The sequence below is a fragment of the Peromyscus maniculatus genome, chromosome 7, assembly GCF_049852395.1.
Source record: "Peromyscus maniculatus bairdii isolate BWxNUB_F1_BW_parent chromosome 7, HU_Pman_BW_mat_3.1, whole genome shotgun sequence".
Taxonomy (NCBI): domain Eukaryota; kingdom Metazoa; phylum Chordata; class Mammalia; order Rodentia; family Cricetidae; genus Peromyscus; species Peromyscus maniculatus.
In genome coordinates, this window is record NC_134858.1 from 33488688 (window position 1) to 33504211 (window position 15524).

Sequence of the window (15524 nt, forward strand, 5' to 3'; positions counted from 1 at the left end):
AGGGTTAAAAAATCCTCAGTAAAATATTTGCAAACAGAATCTAGACATACGTCAAAAAGATTATTCACTATGACCAAGTGGACTTTATCTCTGAAATTCAGGGATGGTTCAACATATGCAAATGAATAAATTTAATAGACCACATAAGTGGACGTAAAGGGAAAAAGTCACATGACTATGCATAAAAATCCTTTGACAAAATCCAACACATCTTCATGATAAAAGTTCTAGAAAATATCGGGCTAGAGGAACATATCTGAATATAATAAAAGCCACCCACGGCTGACATTATCCTAAGTGGGGAAAAGCTTGAAGCAATCACGCTGAAGTCAGGAACAAGACAAGGATACCCACTGTCCCCACTGCTTTTCAATTCTGTGTTTAAAACACCAGATGGAGCAACGAGGCTGGAGAAGAAAACTGAGAGGCTGCCACTAGGAAAGAAATGAAACTGTCTCTATGTGCAGACGACATCTTATACATTCGAAATCCCAAATATTCTCCCAGAAAACTTCCAGAAACAATAAACAAATTCAACAATATGGCAGGACTTCCACAAACTAACAACTTTTTTATATACTAACAACAAACATAGAAAGAAAGAGATCATGGGCACACTCCCATTCAGAATAGTCTCAACAAATATAAAATATCTAGGAATAAACTCAACCAAGGCAGTGAAGGGCCTCTACGATGAATACTTTAAACCTTCGAAGAAAGATCTAGAAAAAGACAATGAAAATATATCCCATACTCATGGATTTGTAGAAATAATAAATGTGAAAATGAACACTTACCTGTAGTTATTTACAGACTCAGTGCTATCTCAATCAAAATCCCCTTCTTGATCTTCACAGAGCTAGAAAAAAAAAAAAAAACTATGCTAAAATTCCAATGGAACCAAAAAAAAAAAAAAAAAGACTCTGGATGGCCAAAACAATCCTGAACAAAAAGAACAATGCTGGAGAAATTACCATTCCAGATCTCATACAATATGTTACAGAGCCATAGTAAAAACAATATGGTACTGGTACAAAAGCAGACATATAGACCAACAGAACAAATTTAAAGACCTAAATATGAGTTCATATAAATACTGCTATTTAATATTTAACAAATATGCCAAAAGCTGGAAAAAACATTTTCAACAAATGGTACCAGGAAAACTGAATGTCCACACGCAGAGGAATGAAATTAGACCTGTATCAATCACCTTGAGAAAACTCCAACTCCAAATGGATCAAAGAAGTAATGTGAAAGCTGAAACACCAAAACTGCTAGAAGAAAACATAGGCAGCATCCTACAAGATTGAGCTGTGGAAAAGAACTTTCTGAATAGGACTCAATTTGTCCAAGAACTGAGGCCAACAAGAGACAAATAAATTCATAAAATTAAAAAGCTTCCATAAAACTAAGGAAAAAATCAAGTAGGTGAAGAGGAGGCCAAAGATTAGAAAAGAATTTTTAACAGCTATACATCTGACAAATATCCAGAATATATGAAGAACACACACATACACACATTCACACTCACACCATACACATACACACTCACACTGTACACACATATACATGCAAACACACAAGAACAAATACACATATATACCACACACACACACACACACACACACACACACATACACACACACACCACCACCACCACCACCACCAAAGGAACAAACAACCTATTCCAAAACTGGGCCTGGAACCTGAGCAGAGAGTTCTCCAAAGAAGAAAAAACTGGCAAAGAAATAGCTCAGAAAATGTTCAATCATGCCTGGCAATTAAAATAATTTTGATATTTTGCTGCCCCCGGACTTCCCTTCTGAACAAGAGGTGAGTGTCTGGGCTCAGCCTAGATCCCATCCCTGGGCACCAGCCACTCCGGGGAAGACCTGCCCAACTTGGCCCCAGGTTCTGGCCACTGGGCAGGTTCCCTCCTAGCCCTACCAGGATACCCTTCTCCAAGACCCCCGGCAGACCCTGCAATCTCCACACCCTCCTCCAACACCCATCTGCCCGAGACTCCAGCCACTTCCTGAGACTTAGAGACTGACCCCCAGCACCCATCCTGCCCTGGACTTCCCTTCTGGACAAGAGCCCCCATCCTGCCCAGGACTTCCTGTCTGGACAAGAGCTCCCATCCTGCCCTGAACTTCCCATCTAGACAAGAGCTCCCATTCTGCCCTGGAGTTCCCATTTGGACAAGAGAGCTCCCATCTGGACAAGAGAGAAAGACTTCCTGAATCTGTCAGCTCTGTATGGACCAAGTATGCTGATAAGACCAAGAACAAATCACAAGGAGATGGGCAGACATCAAGGCAGAAGTACGTACAACAAAATGAAGAGCAATACAGCATCACCAGAACCTAGCACTTCTCCAACATCTAGACATGAACATCAAAAATTGGAAGAAGCAGAAGAAAACAGCCTTAAGAATAACATCATGAAGAAGGTAGAGGCTTATATAGAGGAAAAGACAAAAAATGGGAAGAACACTATTAAAAACTAGAGGAAAGGACAAGTAAAGTAGAAGAAAACAATAAAGTCCTGGAAGAAAACAATAAAGCGCTGAAAGAAAATAATGAAAAAGCAATGAAACAAACGAAGGAAACAGTTCAAGACCTGAAAAGGGAAATAGAAAAAAAATGAAGAAGACACAAACAGAGGGAATGCTGGAAATAGAAAATCTGAGTAAATGAAAGGGAACTTCAGATGCAAGTATAACCAACAGAATGCAAGAAATGGAAGAGAGTTTCTCTGGTGTTGAAGATACGGTAGAAGAGATAGATTCATCAGACAAAGAAAATACTAAAGCCAACAAAGTCATGAACCAAAATGTCCAAGAAATTTGGGACACCATGAAAAGACCAAACCTACGAATAATAGAGATAAAAGAAGGAGAAGAATACCAACTCAAAGAAACAGAAAATATATTCAACAAGATCATAGAAGAAAACTTTCCCAACTTAAAGAAGGAAATGCCTATGAAGATACAAGAAGCCTATAGAACACCAAACAGACTAGACCCCCCAAAAAAGTCCCCTCACCACATAGTAATTAAACAACTAAATGTACAGAATAAAGAAAGAATATTAAGAGCAGCTAAGGAAAAAGGCCAAGTGACTTTTAAAGCAAACCCATCAGAAAAACACCCGATTTCTCAATGGAGACTTTGAAAGCCAGAAGGACCTGGACAAATATAATGCAGACACTAAGAGACCATGGATGCCAGCCTAGACTAATATATCCAGCAAAACTTTCAATCATCATAGATGGAGTGAACAAGACAAAGCCAGATTTAAATGATACTTATCCACAAACCCAGCCCTATAGAAAGCACTAGAAGGAAAATTCCAACCTAAGGAAGTCAGATACATCCTCAAAAACACAGGCAATAGATAAAGCCACAGTAGTAAACCTCAAAGAAGAGAAGTACACACACACTACCACCAAAAAATAACAGGAATGAACAATCACTGGTCATTAATATCCCTTAATATCAATGGACTTAATTCACCTATAAAAAGACACAGGCTTACAGAATGGATATGAAAGCAGGACCCATCTTTCTGTTGCATACAAGAAACATATGTCAAATTCAAAGATAGACACTACCTAAGAATAAAAAGCTGGGAAAAAAACAACCTCTGGAGGCATCACGATCCCTGACTTCAAGCTCTACTATAGAGCCACAGTAATAAAAACAGCTTGGTATTGGCATAAAAACTGACATGTGGACCAATGGAATCAAATTGAAGAACCTGATATTAATCTGCACACCTATGAACATATAATTTTTGACAAAGAAGCCAAAAGTGTACAATGGAAAAAGGAAAGCATCTTCAACAAATGGTGCTGGCATAACTGGATATCAACATGTAGAAGGCTGCAAATAGATCCATATCTGTCACTGTGCACAAAACTTAAGTCCAAGTGGATCACAGAACTCAACATAAATCCAGCTACTCTGAATCTGCTAGAAGAGAAAGTAGGAAGTAGTCTTGAACGCATTGGCATAGAAGATCACTTCCTAAATATAACACCAGTAGCACAGACACTGAGAGAAACAATCAATCAATGGGACCTCTTGAAAGTGAGAAGCTTTTGTAGAGCAAAGGATAGGTCACAAAGGCAAAGCGACAGCCTACAGAATGGGAAAAGGTCTTAACCAACCCCACATCTGACAGAGGACTGATATCCAGAATATGTAAGGAACTCAAGAAATTAGACATCAAAATGCTCAACAGTCCAATTTAGAAATGGGCTATAGAACTAAATACAGAATTCTCAACAGAGGAAGCTCAAATAGCTGAAAGACATTTAAGGAATTGTTTACCATTCCTAATTATCAGGGAAATGCAAATCAAAACAACTCTGAGATACCACCTTATGCCTGTCAGAATGGCTAAGATCAAAAACACTGAAGACACCTTATGCTGGAGAGGATGTGGAACTAGGGGAACTCTCATCCACTGCTGGTGGGAATGCAAGCTGGTACAACCACTTTGGAAATCAATATGGCACTTTCTTAGAAAATTGGGAATCAATCTCTCCCAACATCCAGCTATACCACTCTTGGGCATATACCCAAGAAATGCTCAATCATACCACAAGAGCACTTGCTCAGCTATGTTCATATCAGCATTGTTTGTAATAGCCAGAACCTGGAAACAACCTAGATGCCCTTCAACTGAAGAATGGATAAATAAATTGTGGCACATATACACAATGGAATACTACTCAGCAGAGAAAAACAATGATATCATGAGGTTTGCAGGCAAATGGATGCATCTAGAAAAAAATCATCCTGAGTGAGGTAACCCAGACTCAGAAAGACAAATATGGTATGTACTCACTCATAGGAGGATACTAGAGGTGAAACAAGGATGACTGGACTGCTACTCACAACATCAGGGAGGCTACATGGAAAACAGGACCCCAAGAAAGACACAGGGATAGTCTAATGACAGAGAAATGGATGCAATCTACATGGATATCCTGGACATGAGTGGGGGTAATGAAGGGCAAGGGTCGAGGGAAAGAGAGCTTGGGGGAGTGGGAGATCCCAGCTGGATCAAGAACAGAGAGGGAGAACAAGGAATAGGAGACCATGGTAAATGAAGACCACATGAGAATAGGAAGAAGCAAAGTGCTAGAGAGGCCCACAGAAATCCACAAAGATACCCCCACAATAGACTGTTGGCAGTGGTCAAGAGACAGCCGGGACTGACCTACTCAGCTGATGGGATGGCCAAACACCCTAATTGTCGTGCTAGAATCCCCATCCAATGACTGAAGGATCTGCATGCAGAGATCCACGGCTAGGCCCCGGGTGGAGCACCGGGAGTCCAATTATTGAGAAAGAGGAGGGTTTATATGAGTGAGAATTGTTGAAACCAAGGTTGGATAAAGCACAGGGACAAATAGCCAAATGAATGGAAACACATGAACTACGAATCAATGGTTGGGGGGCCCCCAACTGGATCATGCCCTCTTAATGGGTGAGACAGTTGATTGGCTTGATCTCTTTGGGAGGCATCCAGGCAGTGGGACCAGGTCCTGTGCTCATTGCATGAGTTGGCTGTTTGAAACCTGGGGCTTATGCAGGGTCGCTTGGCTCGGCCTAGGAGGAGGAGACTGGACTTGCCTGGACTGAGTCTACCAGGTTGATATCAGTCCCCGGGGAGGATTTGCCCTGGAGGAGGTGGGAATGGGGGTGGCCTGGGGGGAAGGGGAAGGGTTCGGGAGGGGGGAGAACAAGGGAATCCATGGCTGATATGTAGAACTGAATTGTATTGTAAAATAAAATAAAATAAGATAAAAAAATAATAATTTTGGTATTTCATTTTACCTGTCAGCGTGGCAAAGATCAACAAAAGAACCAACATGTGCTGGCATGGATTTGGGGGAAGGGCAACCCTCATTCACTGTTGGTGGGATGTCACAGTGGTGCAGTTACTCTGTAAATCAGTGTGGAGAATCCTCTAAACCTAAATATGAATCTACCAGGAGACCCAACTCTTCCACTTGCTGGCATATGCCCAAAGCACTCAGCATCCTACTGCACAGATACTTTGTCAGCCATTTTCATTGCTGCTCTATTCACAATAGCTAAATGGAAACAACCTAAACCCATCAAGCAATGAATAGGCAATGAAAATGTGTTGTGTATACACCATAGACTGCTATTCAGCTGTAAAAAAAAAATTGAAAACATGGAATGTGCAGGTAAAATAGGAGCTCTAAAAGATTATATCAAGTTAGGTAACTCATACACAGAAACACAAAGGCTGCATGTGTGCTCTCATCTGAGGCTGCTAGCTCCAAATCTTCAGATGTGAGTACATACCCTGAAGTAACCACAGAAACCAAGAAAGTAATAGAGGACCATTGCTGGAGGGGGACGGGGACTTGAGAAGCCACAGAAAATAGGAATAGCAAGACACAAGTGGTCTGATTGGGAAATAGAAAGTGGAGATTCTAATTAGGGAGAGGGAGAGAGAAAATGCAAAAAGAAGAAGGGAGGGGGTAAATAACAGTAAGAATGTCTGAAAAAGTCATAAGGAATCATATTATTATCTACCTGAAAATACCTATATTACACATAAGGGCACGTATAAATAGGCATATATAGTTTAAATGAAATTTTCCCATCTGGACTGACAATGCTTCCTGCCAAAATCTATGTAACAACACACATCATAACCCCTCTTTAAAATTGTTGGTCAAGATTGTCCAAAAACTCCCCCAAACACTACAAGCCATTGCTATAGTCCTTGGATGTCCCTGAAGTGAAAGGTGTCCCTATTGCTGAAGACACCATGCACTTCAGATACAGGGCTCAGAGGCTCTTGAACTGAAGCTGACCCAAAAGCCTCTTCCCTGAAAATTAGTTCTCATGGTACCAAACAGCTACATAGAGGCTTCAGGGGAGGAAGTCATGACTAGTCCTAGAAGCCTAGCCAGCTTCCCAGAACTACTGAATTCATGGATCAAGGAAGAGAACCTACACCCACCACTTTACAAGACCAACATAACCCCTAATTACATTCTAAATATTTGTCCTTCTACCCACAGATAAGTGCAAGCCTCAACCCTTATCAAGGAAACTTCCCTTTGCAACAGACAGAGACCATTACAGAAAGCCACAACTACTCAAAATGCAGACTTGTGGAGGCCAGCTCCAACTGATGCATCCATCTACAACATAACTCCTGCCTGTGAGGCTCAGGGATCATTGTGGAAGAGGCAGCAGGAAGACTGTAGAAGCCAGACAGTGGAGAGTTTTCTGTGATATTGTGTTTCCTGGGAATGTCTGAAGCTCCACCCATAAATTCTCAACAATATGGCTGCCTCAGTGTGAACTGAACAAGAATAACAGTAATAGATATGCTAATGTGGATAGGGGAAAGCCCATGAGGCCTCAGTCCTACACAAAGAATGACAGACACCTAAGAAATGTTGAAAGTAAGTGGGACACACACACACACACACACACACACACACACACACACACACACACACTCCTAAATATATAAAGTAAAACCTGCTTGATCTGTACAATGTTACTTGTATATGTGTTTTCAGAGTTGACCATTTGGCACTGGATAATCATTTTGCATGCTTCTCCCTCAGAAGACTATTTCTCTCACTCACTTTCAGAAATCCAAACTACTTCTAAACCAAACCACACATTATAAAGCCAGAGTGGTGGCAGTGAGTGACAAGAGGTGGGATAAGAAACAGAATAGCAAACAGATGGAAAATATGATGGTCAAAACTAAGTTCACAATAAAATAAATGTTTCCCACATGAACTATGAACCAAAGGCTGAGGGGCCCCCAGCTGGATCAGGCCCTCTGAATAGGTGTGAGAGTTGTTTGGCTCGATCAGTTTGGGAGGCAACTAGGCAATGTGACCAAGTCCTGTGCTCATTGCATGAGTTGGCTGTTTGAAACCTGGGACTTATGCAGGGATGCTTGGCTCAGTCTTGGAGGAAGGGACTGGACCTGCCTGGACTGAGTCTACCAGGTTGATCGCAGTCCTCGGGGGAGGATTTGCCCTGGAGGAGGTGGAATGGGGGGTGGGTGGGGGTAAGGGGAGAGGGTTGGAGGGGGGAGAATAGGGGAACCCGTGGCTGATATGTAGAACTGAATGGTATTGTAAAATAAAATAAATAAAATTTAAAAAAAGAAAAAAATAGATGTTTCCATAGGCTTCCAATATTAATTCTTTGATTATTACATTAACTTTAGAACTATAGAGACCTGAGTACTTGGTGGCAGCCAATCCAAGTGTAACAGAAATAAACCGAACTGGAAGAGTAACTGGAGGTACATTAGACCATTCTATGGGATGGAGAGAGAGAGAAACTAACTCACTGTCTAGGGCTGGGAGCATTGCACGGTGATGGGGAACTCCACTGGCATATATAGACCTTGAGTTTGACCCAGCACTGAGCAAACTAGTTTTACTTTTTAGGTAGTGCATCTGAACATAATATGTGCTCAGGCCATTTCTTAGTCTAGAAGAAAAGGCTGTATCTTTTGGATGCATGTTTCAGTCTTTGGAGGGACAGAGATGTTTTGCTTTTCTTTGGTTTGACTGTATCTCCCGAATATACTCACAGCTTCTTTCCCCATCTCCACCCACCTCTGAATGCTGTGGAGACTTCTATCTAGCGCTGCTTGTTTGAGTGTGTCTGGTCCCAATTCTTGCCTGATTAAGTATTTTGTCTCTCACCTGCTGCCCATCTGGATTTTATTATCAAAATGTCTTCAGTTTGAGACCCCAAGAAATGGATGTTCGGGTCCTAACAGCATTCCAGGCTGTTCCTGGAACAATGTCCCGAGGATCTACGAAAAAATCTAAGCTGGACAAGTTCTCTGGGGGGTAAGTAACAGGGACAAGAATAGTCAAGATAAATTGAGAAACAGATCATGACTGTTGGCCAAGAATTCAATATAAATGCATCAATTTTTTAAAGTTGATTTTTAAATTTCTTAAGAATTACAAAAGTCGCCTGGTGGTAGTGGCACATGCCTTTAATCCCAGCACTCAGAAACCAGAGGCAGGAGGATCTCCGTGAGTTCGAGGCCAGCCTGGTCTACAGAGTTAGTTCCAGGACAGCCAAGGCTACACAAAGAAAGCCTGTCTCAAAAAAAGAAAAAGAAAGAAAGAAAAAAGAAGAAGAAAAGAAGTGCAAAAAGTTGACAAAGAGTTTTTGTGCTCCTTTCATGTATGTAGCTTTCTCAACAATGCCTCCTTCAATCATCATGAAGAATTTTCTAAACTGGGAAACAGATACACCACAGTGTTAAATGTAAACCTACTTGTGTGTTGTCAGTTGGACATATACTCCTTTATCATGTATCATTGTGGAATTTTATCATATGTGTTATATGTGTAAAGTCCTCCCAAAGCAAGACAAGTGCTGCCCATCATAGCCAAGAAACTCTGTGGTGTTACACTCAGTCTTTCCACTCAGCTCCAGAGCACTGGTGTTTGCCACTCATATAATTTGACATTCTGAGACTATTCCATGGGTATAATCACACAATACATAGTCATAATTCTGTATGATACTCTGGTTGAATTTATCAATCATTCATTCTCTCTCTCTCTCTCTCTTTTTTTTTTTTTTTTTTTTTTTGGTTTTTCGAGACAGGGTTTCTCTGTGTAGCTTTGTGCCTGTCCTGGAACTCACTTGGTAGCCCAGGCTGGCCTCGAACTCACAGAGATCCGCCTGGCTCTGCCTCCCGAGTGCTGGGATTAAAGGCGTGCACCACCACCGCCTGGCTCATTCATTCTCTTTTGTTGTTGGATAATCTTCCATTAAACCACTGCTCATTTACACATTTACACATTCACCATTTGAGAAAACCAGTGTTCTTCCCAGAGAACTGAAGCTGATACAGATGAAGTTTCTATGAACATTTTTTGTAGAATTATGCATACAGTAAGTTTATGTTTTTCCTTCCTCTAGGATGAAAATATTATATTACACGGAGTTAAAGAAGCTAGACATTAAAAGAATTTGATTCTCTTCATATAAAATACTATACCTTGCAGGTTAAACATCTCCAGCGACAAATAGATCAATGATTACATGGGTCATAAATATTAATCTGGAGTATAGGTCCACAGGGGCTGGCCTGAGGCCAAAGGACCCCCTGGTGTTGGATCAATCCCAAAGTCTGGGGACCAGCCTTGTCCTGGGGTCTATGGACACTGGCCTGAGCCCAGTGTTGAGAGTTTTGTCCTAGTTCTGGACATGGAATACTCAGACCTGGGGTTTGAGTCATAGGGGCTGGTTTAATGCAGGGCTCTGTTGGGGCATGTTCTCAGTCAACCTTCCTGTCCCCAGAAGGAGATTCATACTCATCCCTTCCCAGTCTCCCCTCTACTCTCTCTCCTTTATCCTCTCCCCTATCTCCTCTCCTCTCCCTCCTTCCATCTCTGCTATGTTGTCTCTGTGTGAGGGAAGTGAGGCTGTTGTGAAGTTGACTCCATACCCTTTGCAATGTACCTGTCCTTACTTATTTATGTGCTACACCCCACTTCTCTCCTCCTCCTTCTTCATCTTCTCCTTCCTCCTCCTTTTCCTCCTCTTCCATCTCTTCCTCCTCCTCCTCCTCCTCCTCTTCTTCTTCTTCAAGAAACAGAATTTGAGTCAGTTCATTAAGGGAGAAAAACTCCAAGAATGCTAGTGAGTTGAGGGAAGAGTGTGTGTTCCAGTGTTCTGGGCCACAAACCTCAAGACCCTTTACAGGACATTCATCTATTTCTGCTGTTGCTGCTGTGTTTATCCTACTCATGTGTGTATTCTATTAATGTAATTATTCTAGCAATAAGACAGATTGCATGATGAATTTTATATCCAGAATTAACCTGGTGATAAATCCCTTTTTATCAAAAGGGATTTAATAAAATTTTAATAATGTATTAAAATTAATAATCAAGTTTATAGATATTTTGATTATACTTATTATAGCTATATTAACTAATGTTACTGAAATTTAGTTTTGTTTTACTATAATTTTTTTCGTGGTTTAAGAGTGAGACCACACTGTCCCTATAGAATGAATTGGGAAGACTTCCCCACTTGTCTGTACTTTTGAGTTTTTGAAGGGTTGATGCTCAGTTTTCATTAAGCATCTGGTGGAATCCGCCAATGGAACTGTCTAAGGCTGAACTTTTTTGTAAAAACTCTTTTGATTATTAGTTGGGAATATTTACTTGTTGAAGATCAATTCAAATTTAAGCATAATTTTGAGTAAATTTGGCAATTTCATCTTTCAAGGAACATGTTTATTTCACCTAATTATCTAATTTGTTTGTATATGATTGTTGTTCATATTCCTTTATAGTCCTTTCTGCTTCTGCAAAGTCAGAAATAATATGCCATTTTTAATTCTCAAAGTTAGCAATTTTACATTTCTCTCCCTCTTTCTGTATCTTCATGAGCTGTGCTGAAAGTCTTTCAACATTGATTTATTCAAAGAACCAATGTTTACTTTCACTGACTTCTTAAGTTTGTTCATTTGTTTTTAATTATGTGCACATATATAGGGCGTGTATAAAAATGTTGTGCCTTTGGAGGCCAGAGGAGTACACTGGATCCCCTGAAGCTATAGTTACAGAAGAATGTGAGCTACCCAACCTGGGTTCTGTGAGAACAGTGTGTGCATTTAATCGGTAAGCCATCATGTCCACCCCCTATTGTTTTCCCATTTAATGTTTCATTTATTTTAGTTCAAATCTCTATCCTTATCTTCTTTTTGTTGGCCTGGGTTCCAGTTGTTTTTGTTTTTGTCATTTTTTATGGGTTTATTTTATTTTATTTTTCTTTATTAAGAAATTTTTTACTCACTCTTCATGCTTTCCACAGACCCCCTCCACCCTCCTCCCATCCCCCAACCCTCTTTCCCAAGCCACCTCGCATCCCCACATCCCCCAAATGGAGGTCTCCCATGGAGAATCAGCAGAGCCCAGCTCTCTGAGCCTAGGCAGGTCCAAGCCCCTTCCCACTGCACCAAGGCTGTGCAAGGTGTCACACCACAGGCAGCGGATTCCCAGAAGCCTAGATCCCGATACCCCTGCCTGGTTGCCCCCAAAACAGTTCGAGCCAAACAACCGACTTCTGTGTCCAGAGGGCCTAGTCCAGTCCCATGGGGGCTCCACAGCCACCAGTCCACAGTTCATGGGCTTCCACTAGTGTGGTCCATCATCTTTACATCCTCCCATCATGATCTCGACGTCCCTCACCTGCAGTATCTCTCCTCTCTCACATCAATTGGATTTCTGGAATTTTTGTCATTTTTTTTTTAGGTTTGTGTGTCCTTTAATCAATGACTGGGTGTTCTGTTTCATTGTCAATGATTTCACAGACATACTTGTTTCTGCTAAAGGGTTGGATATTCCATGCTTTCAATAGCTAATCTTGATTGTCAAGTTGATTTGACTGAGGAGGGTAAGTCTGTGAGAGTGTTTCCAGAAACTATAAATTAAGAAAGGAAGACAACTACATAGTACAAAAAAAAAGTTATCAATAATTACATTTACAATATTCAATCCATTGGTATTTAGCAAATTCAGAGGAAACATTCCACCATCCATCCCATCTCAGTGACTCCAAAGTTTTATACCTAATTTACTTTCTTAATTAAGGAAAATTGCAAGTATAATTATCTAGGCTTCAACTTCATCCAAGACTACAGCAGGATAAAATCTTACCTAACAATAGAGATATTTGAGTGCCTGGACAATCACCCAAAGTTATTTTCCATGTTGGGGCTTCCATCTTCAGCCTACAGGCCTAGAGTATCAGGCAGACTTTTCAATGAAGCAGAAAATTTGAAGAACTGTCCTGCCTTAAGGTAATACATAAGGTTACTCGTCTGATAAATTTCTTCTTTGATCACAACCTAAAGTTGAAGACTAAAGGAATTCAGAGCAATTCTAGTAAAGAATGTTAATGAAGTCACTGAAGTTATGGAAAGGAAACAAATAGAAACTCACAAGACAACTGCTAGCAGGCTGTGCAGAGGTGTCTGGTTGTGGCCTCCCCTTCCCACTGAACTTACCATGGAAACAGTGGAGGAGCCCCTTGATTCTCCTTAACTAAGTCCACTGAACTTACCATGGAAACAGTGGAAGAGACCCTCGTTTCTTCTTAACTAAGGCCACCTTTAGAAATTGTTCTCAGGAGACATCCAGGTTTATTGGTACATTCTATTGGAAAATTCAGATAATTTCATTTAATCTTTATGTTATCATAGGAACAATAAATAAATTATTGTGGTTTTTTTTTCACCTTTGGAATCCAGACCTCCCTCCTAGCCACTTCACTGTCATTAATATCTTCCCCTGTCCTCAGCACAAGAGGAAGGAACTCTGTGGAAGTTGAGACGAGGGACAATTCTGGGGTTCTTGACAGTCTGAGCACTGTGTAGTCTCACGACAGAAGAAATTGCACGTGAGTGATCCCCAAAGAAACATGTGTGTTCTTTCTTGGATAGGTACATATTATCCAGATGATTTTTGTCCCGCATATCATCCATAAAAGTAGAAACTTAGTTTTGTTTTGGTTTTGTTCTTTGTTTTTTTCCTTGTTGTACAAAGCTGTGTTCCTTGCTTAGCTGAGACAATGAGATAGGCTGTTTTTAACTGACCACTACTTCAACCCCTGATGGAGAAGAAGTTGTTCTTTTCTCCCCGGGTCATCAGTAGATATCCTTGGGCACTGGGCAGATTCCAACAAACTGAGGCGTTGCATTGGAACAACACCTGAGGCTCTTTCTCTTCGTTCCATGATCTCTCAGGCAATCTGTCCACACTGAGATCCCGTTCCTCCATCTGCCACTCACCACCAGCCTCATTGAACTACTCAACAAGGTCACTTTGTGAAAACATTTCCGCCACCAACGAAACTATGCTTTTTCTATACCTTATGAAGAATACATTTATTTTTATTAGGTATCTGTGTATGTGCACAGTGTGTGTGTGTGTGTGTGTGTGTGTGTGTGTGTGTGTGTGTGTTCATGCACACATGCTACAGCATGTAGAAGTCAGAGGACAACTTTATGGAGTCAGTTCTCTCCCCTCCTTCCACTTCCACCTTTATATGAGTTCCAGGGATTGAATCCATGGCACAAGGCTCATGGGGCAAGTCCCTTTAACCACTGAGCCATCTCACCAACCCTAGATCTATTTAATAACAAACATACCAACAACAACAGCAATAAAAAAAAAAACAGCCATCCATCAATGGAAGAATGGTTAATGAAAAATATTTTAAGTAAACACAATGAAATTTTATTCCACTGTAAGGAAAAACAAAACTATGAAACTTGCAGGTAAATAGATGGAACTGGCAAAATTATCCTGAGCAAGGCAACTCAAGCCTGAAAGGCAAACCTGTGTTCTCTCTTTCATATGCAGATCCCAGCGTCCATCCTTTATGTTTGTGAGTTTAACTTGGAAAACTCTTAGAAGGCAGGAAATGGGCCTGCAGTTAAGAGCACATACTGCTTTTAAGAGGACCTGAATTTGTTCTCCAGTGCCCACATCAAGCAGCTCACAACCACAACCACAAGCTCCAGGGGATTCAACACCCTCTTCTAACCTCCACAGGCACCTGCACTCACATACACACCTATGCACAATTAAAAATAAAATAAATATTTTTAAAACAATCCAGGAAACTAGTTGAGGATCATCAGAGTGAAAGATGCCTCAAGGGAGGTGGAACCGCAGAATGGAGGTGATATGAAGTCAGAGAGCAGGGAATACTGGCAAGAGGGAAATGTTACCCAGGTGTGAGAGTAGAGAAATGAGGGGGGGGGTATATGAGAAGGGAAAGTTAATCAAAATGATGTGTGCATTGAGAAGCCATGTGGAAAGTTGATAGTTGGCAAGAAAACTAAAAAGAATGAGAGTTAAGACTATGATGATCCAGTGCTCACCCTAGACACATAATACAGCTAGTGGAATCATGATCTCATAGCCCAGTAGATAGCTGTGGCAGGACTGCACAAGGTTGCCTCTGGCTGCAACCCACCACAGAGCAGGAAGTGGCCCATGTGCTCCCACCCTTCCAAGCTGTGGCTGCTAATGGACTCTGAGGGAAGGACAGCCATTGTCTTCAAGTTCTGAGCCCAGTGGTGAGACCAGCATGTTCCAGGGGATAGTTCCAAACCAGTGAAAACACACGGCCCTGGCTGAATTCAGTGGGTCACAAAGCAAAGCAAAAAGACATGAATGTGGAAAAGGGATTTGTAGAAAGAAGAGTAGGAGTAATAAGGGTCACAGGGGGACAAGAGAGGGTAAGTGTGACAGTAATAAGAATGCACTACAGCCAGGTGGTGGTGGCACATGCCTTTAATGCCAGCCTCACGAGGCAGAGGCAGAGGCAGGCAGATCTCTGTGAGCGTGAGACTAGACTAGTCAACCAAGCAAGTTCCAGGACAGCCAGAGCTGTTACACAGAGAAATCCTGTCTCAAAGACCAAAAAAAGGAAA

At 41.2% G+C, this 15524-nt stretch overlaps 1 long non-coding RNA gene across 2 annotated transcripts; it reads right to left on the reverse strand.

The window, feature by feature from the left end:
• Positions 1-284: 284 nt before the first annotated feature.
• Positions 285-14107, reverse strand: LOC143274223 (uncharacterized). Of its 2 annotated transcripts, none has more exons than XR_013052688.1 (4): positions 13319-14107; positions 13145-13236; positions 12739-12875; positions 285-859 (listed from the first exon to the last, which is right to left on the reverse strand). It is a non-coding gene; the product is annotated as an uncharacterized LOC143274223 (long non-coding RNA). The 2 variants fall into 2 exon arrangements; XR_013052687.1 differs by lacking the exon at positions 285-859 and adding an exon at positions 12001-12502.
• Between the last annotated feature and the right edge of the window lie 1417 nt (positions 14108-15524).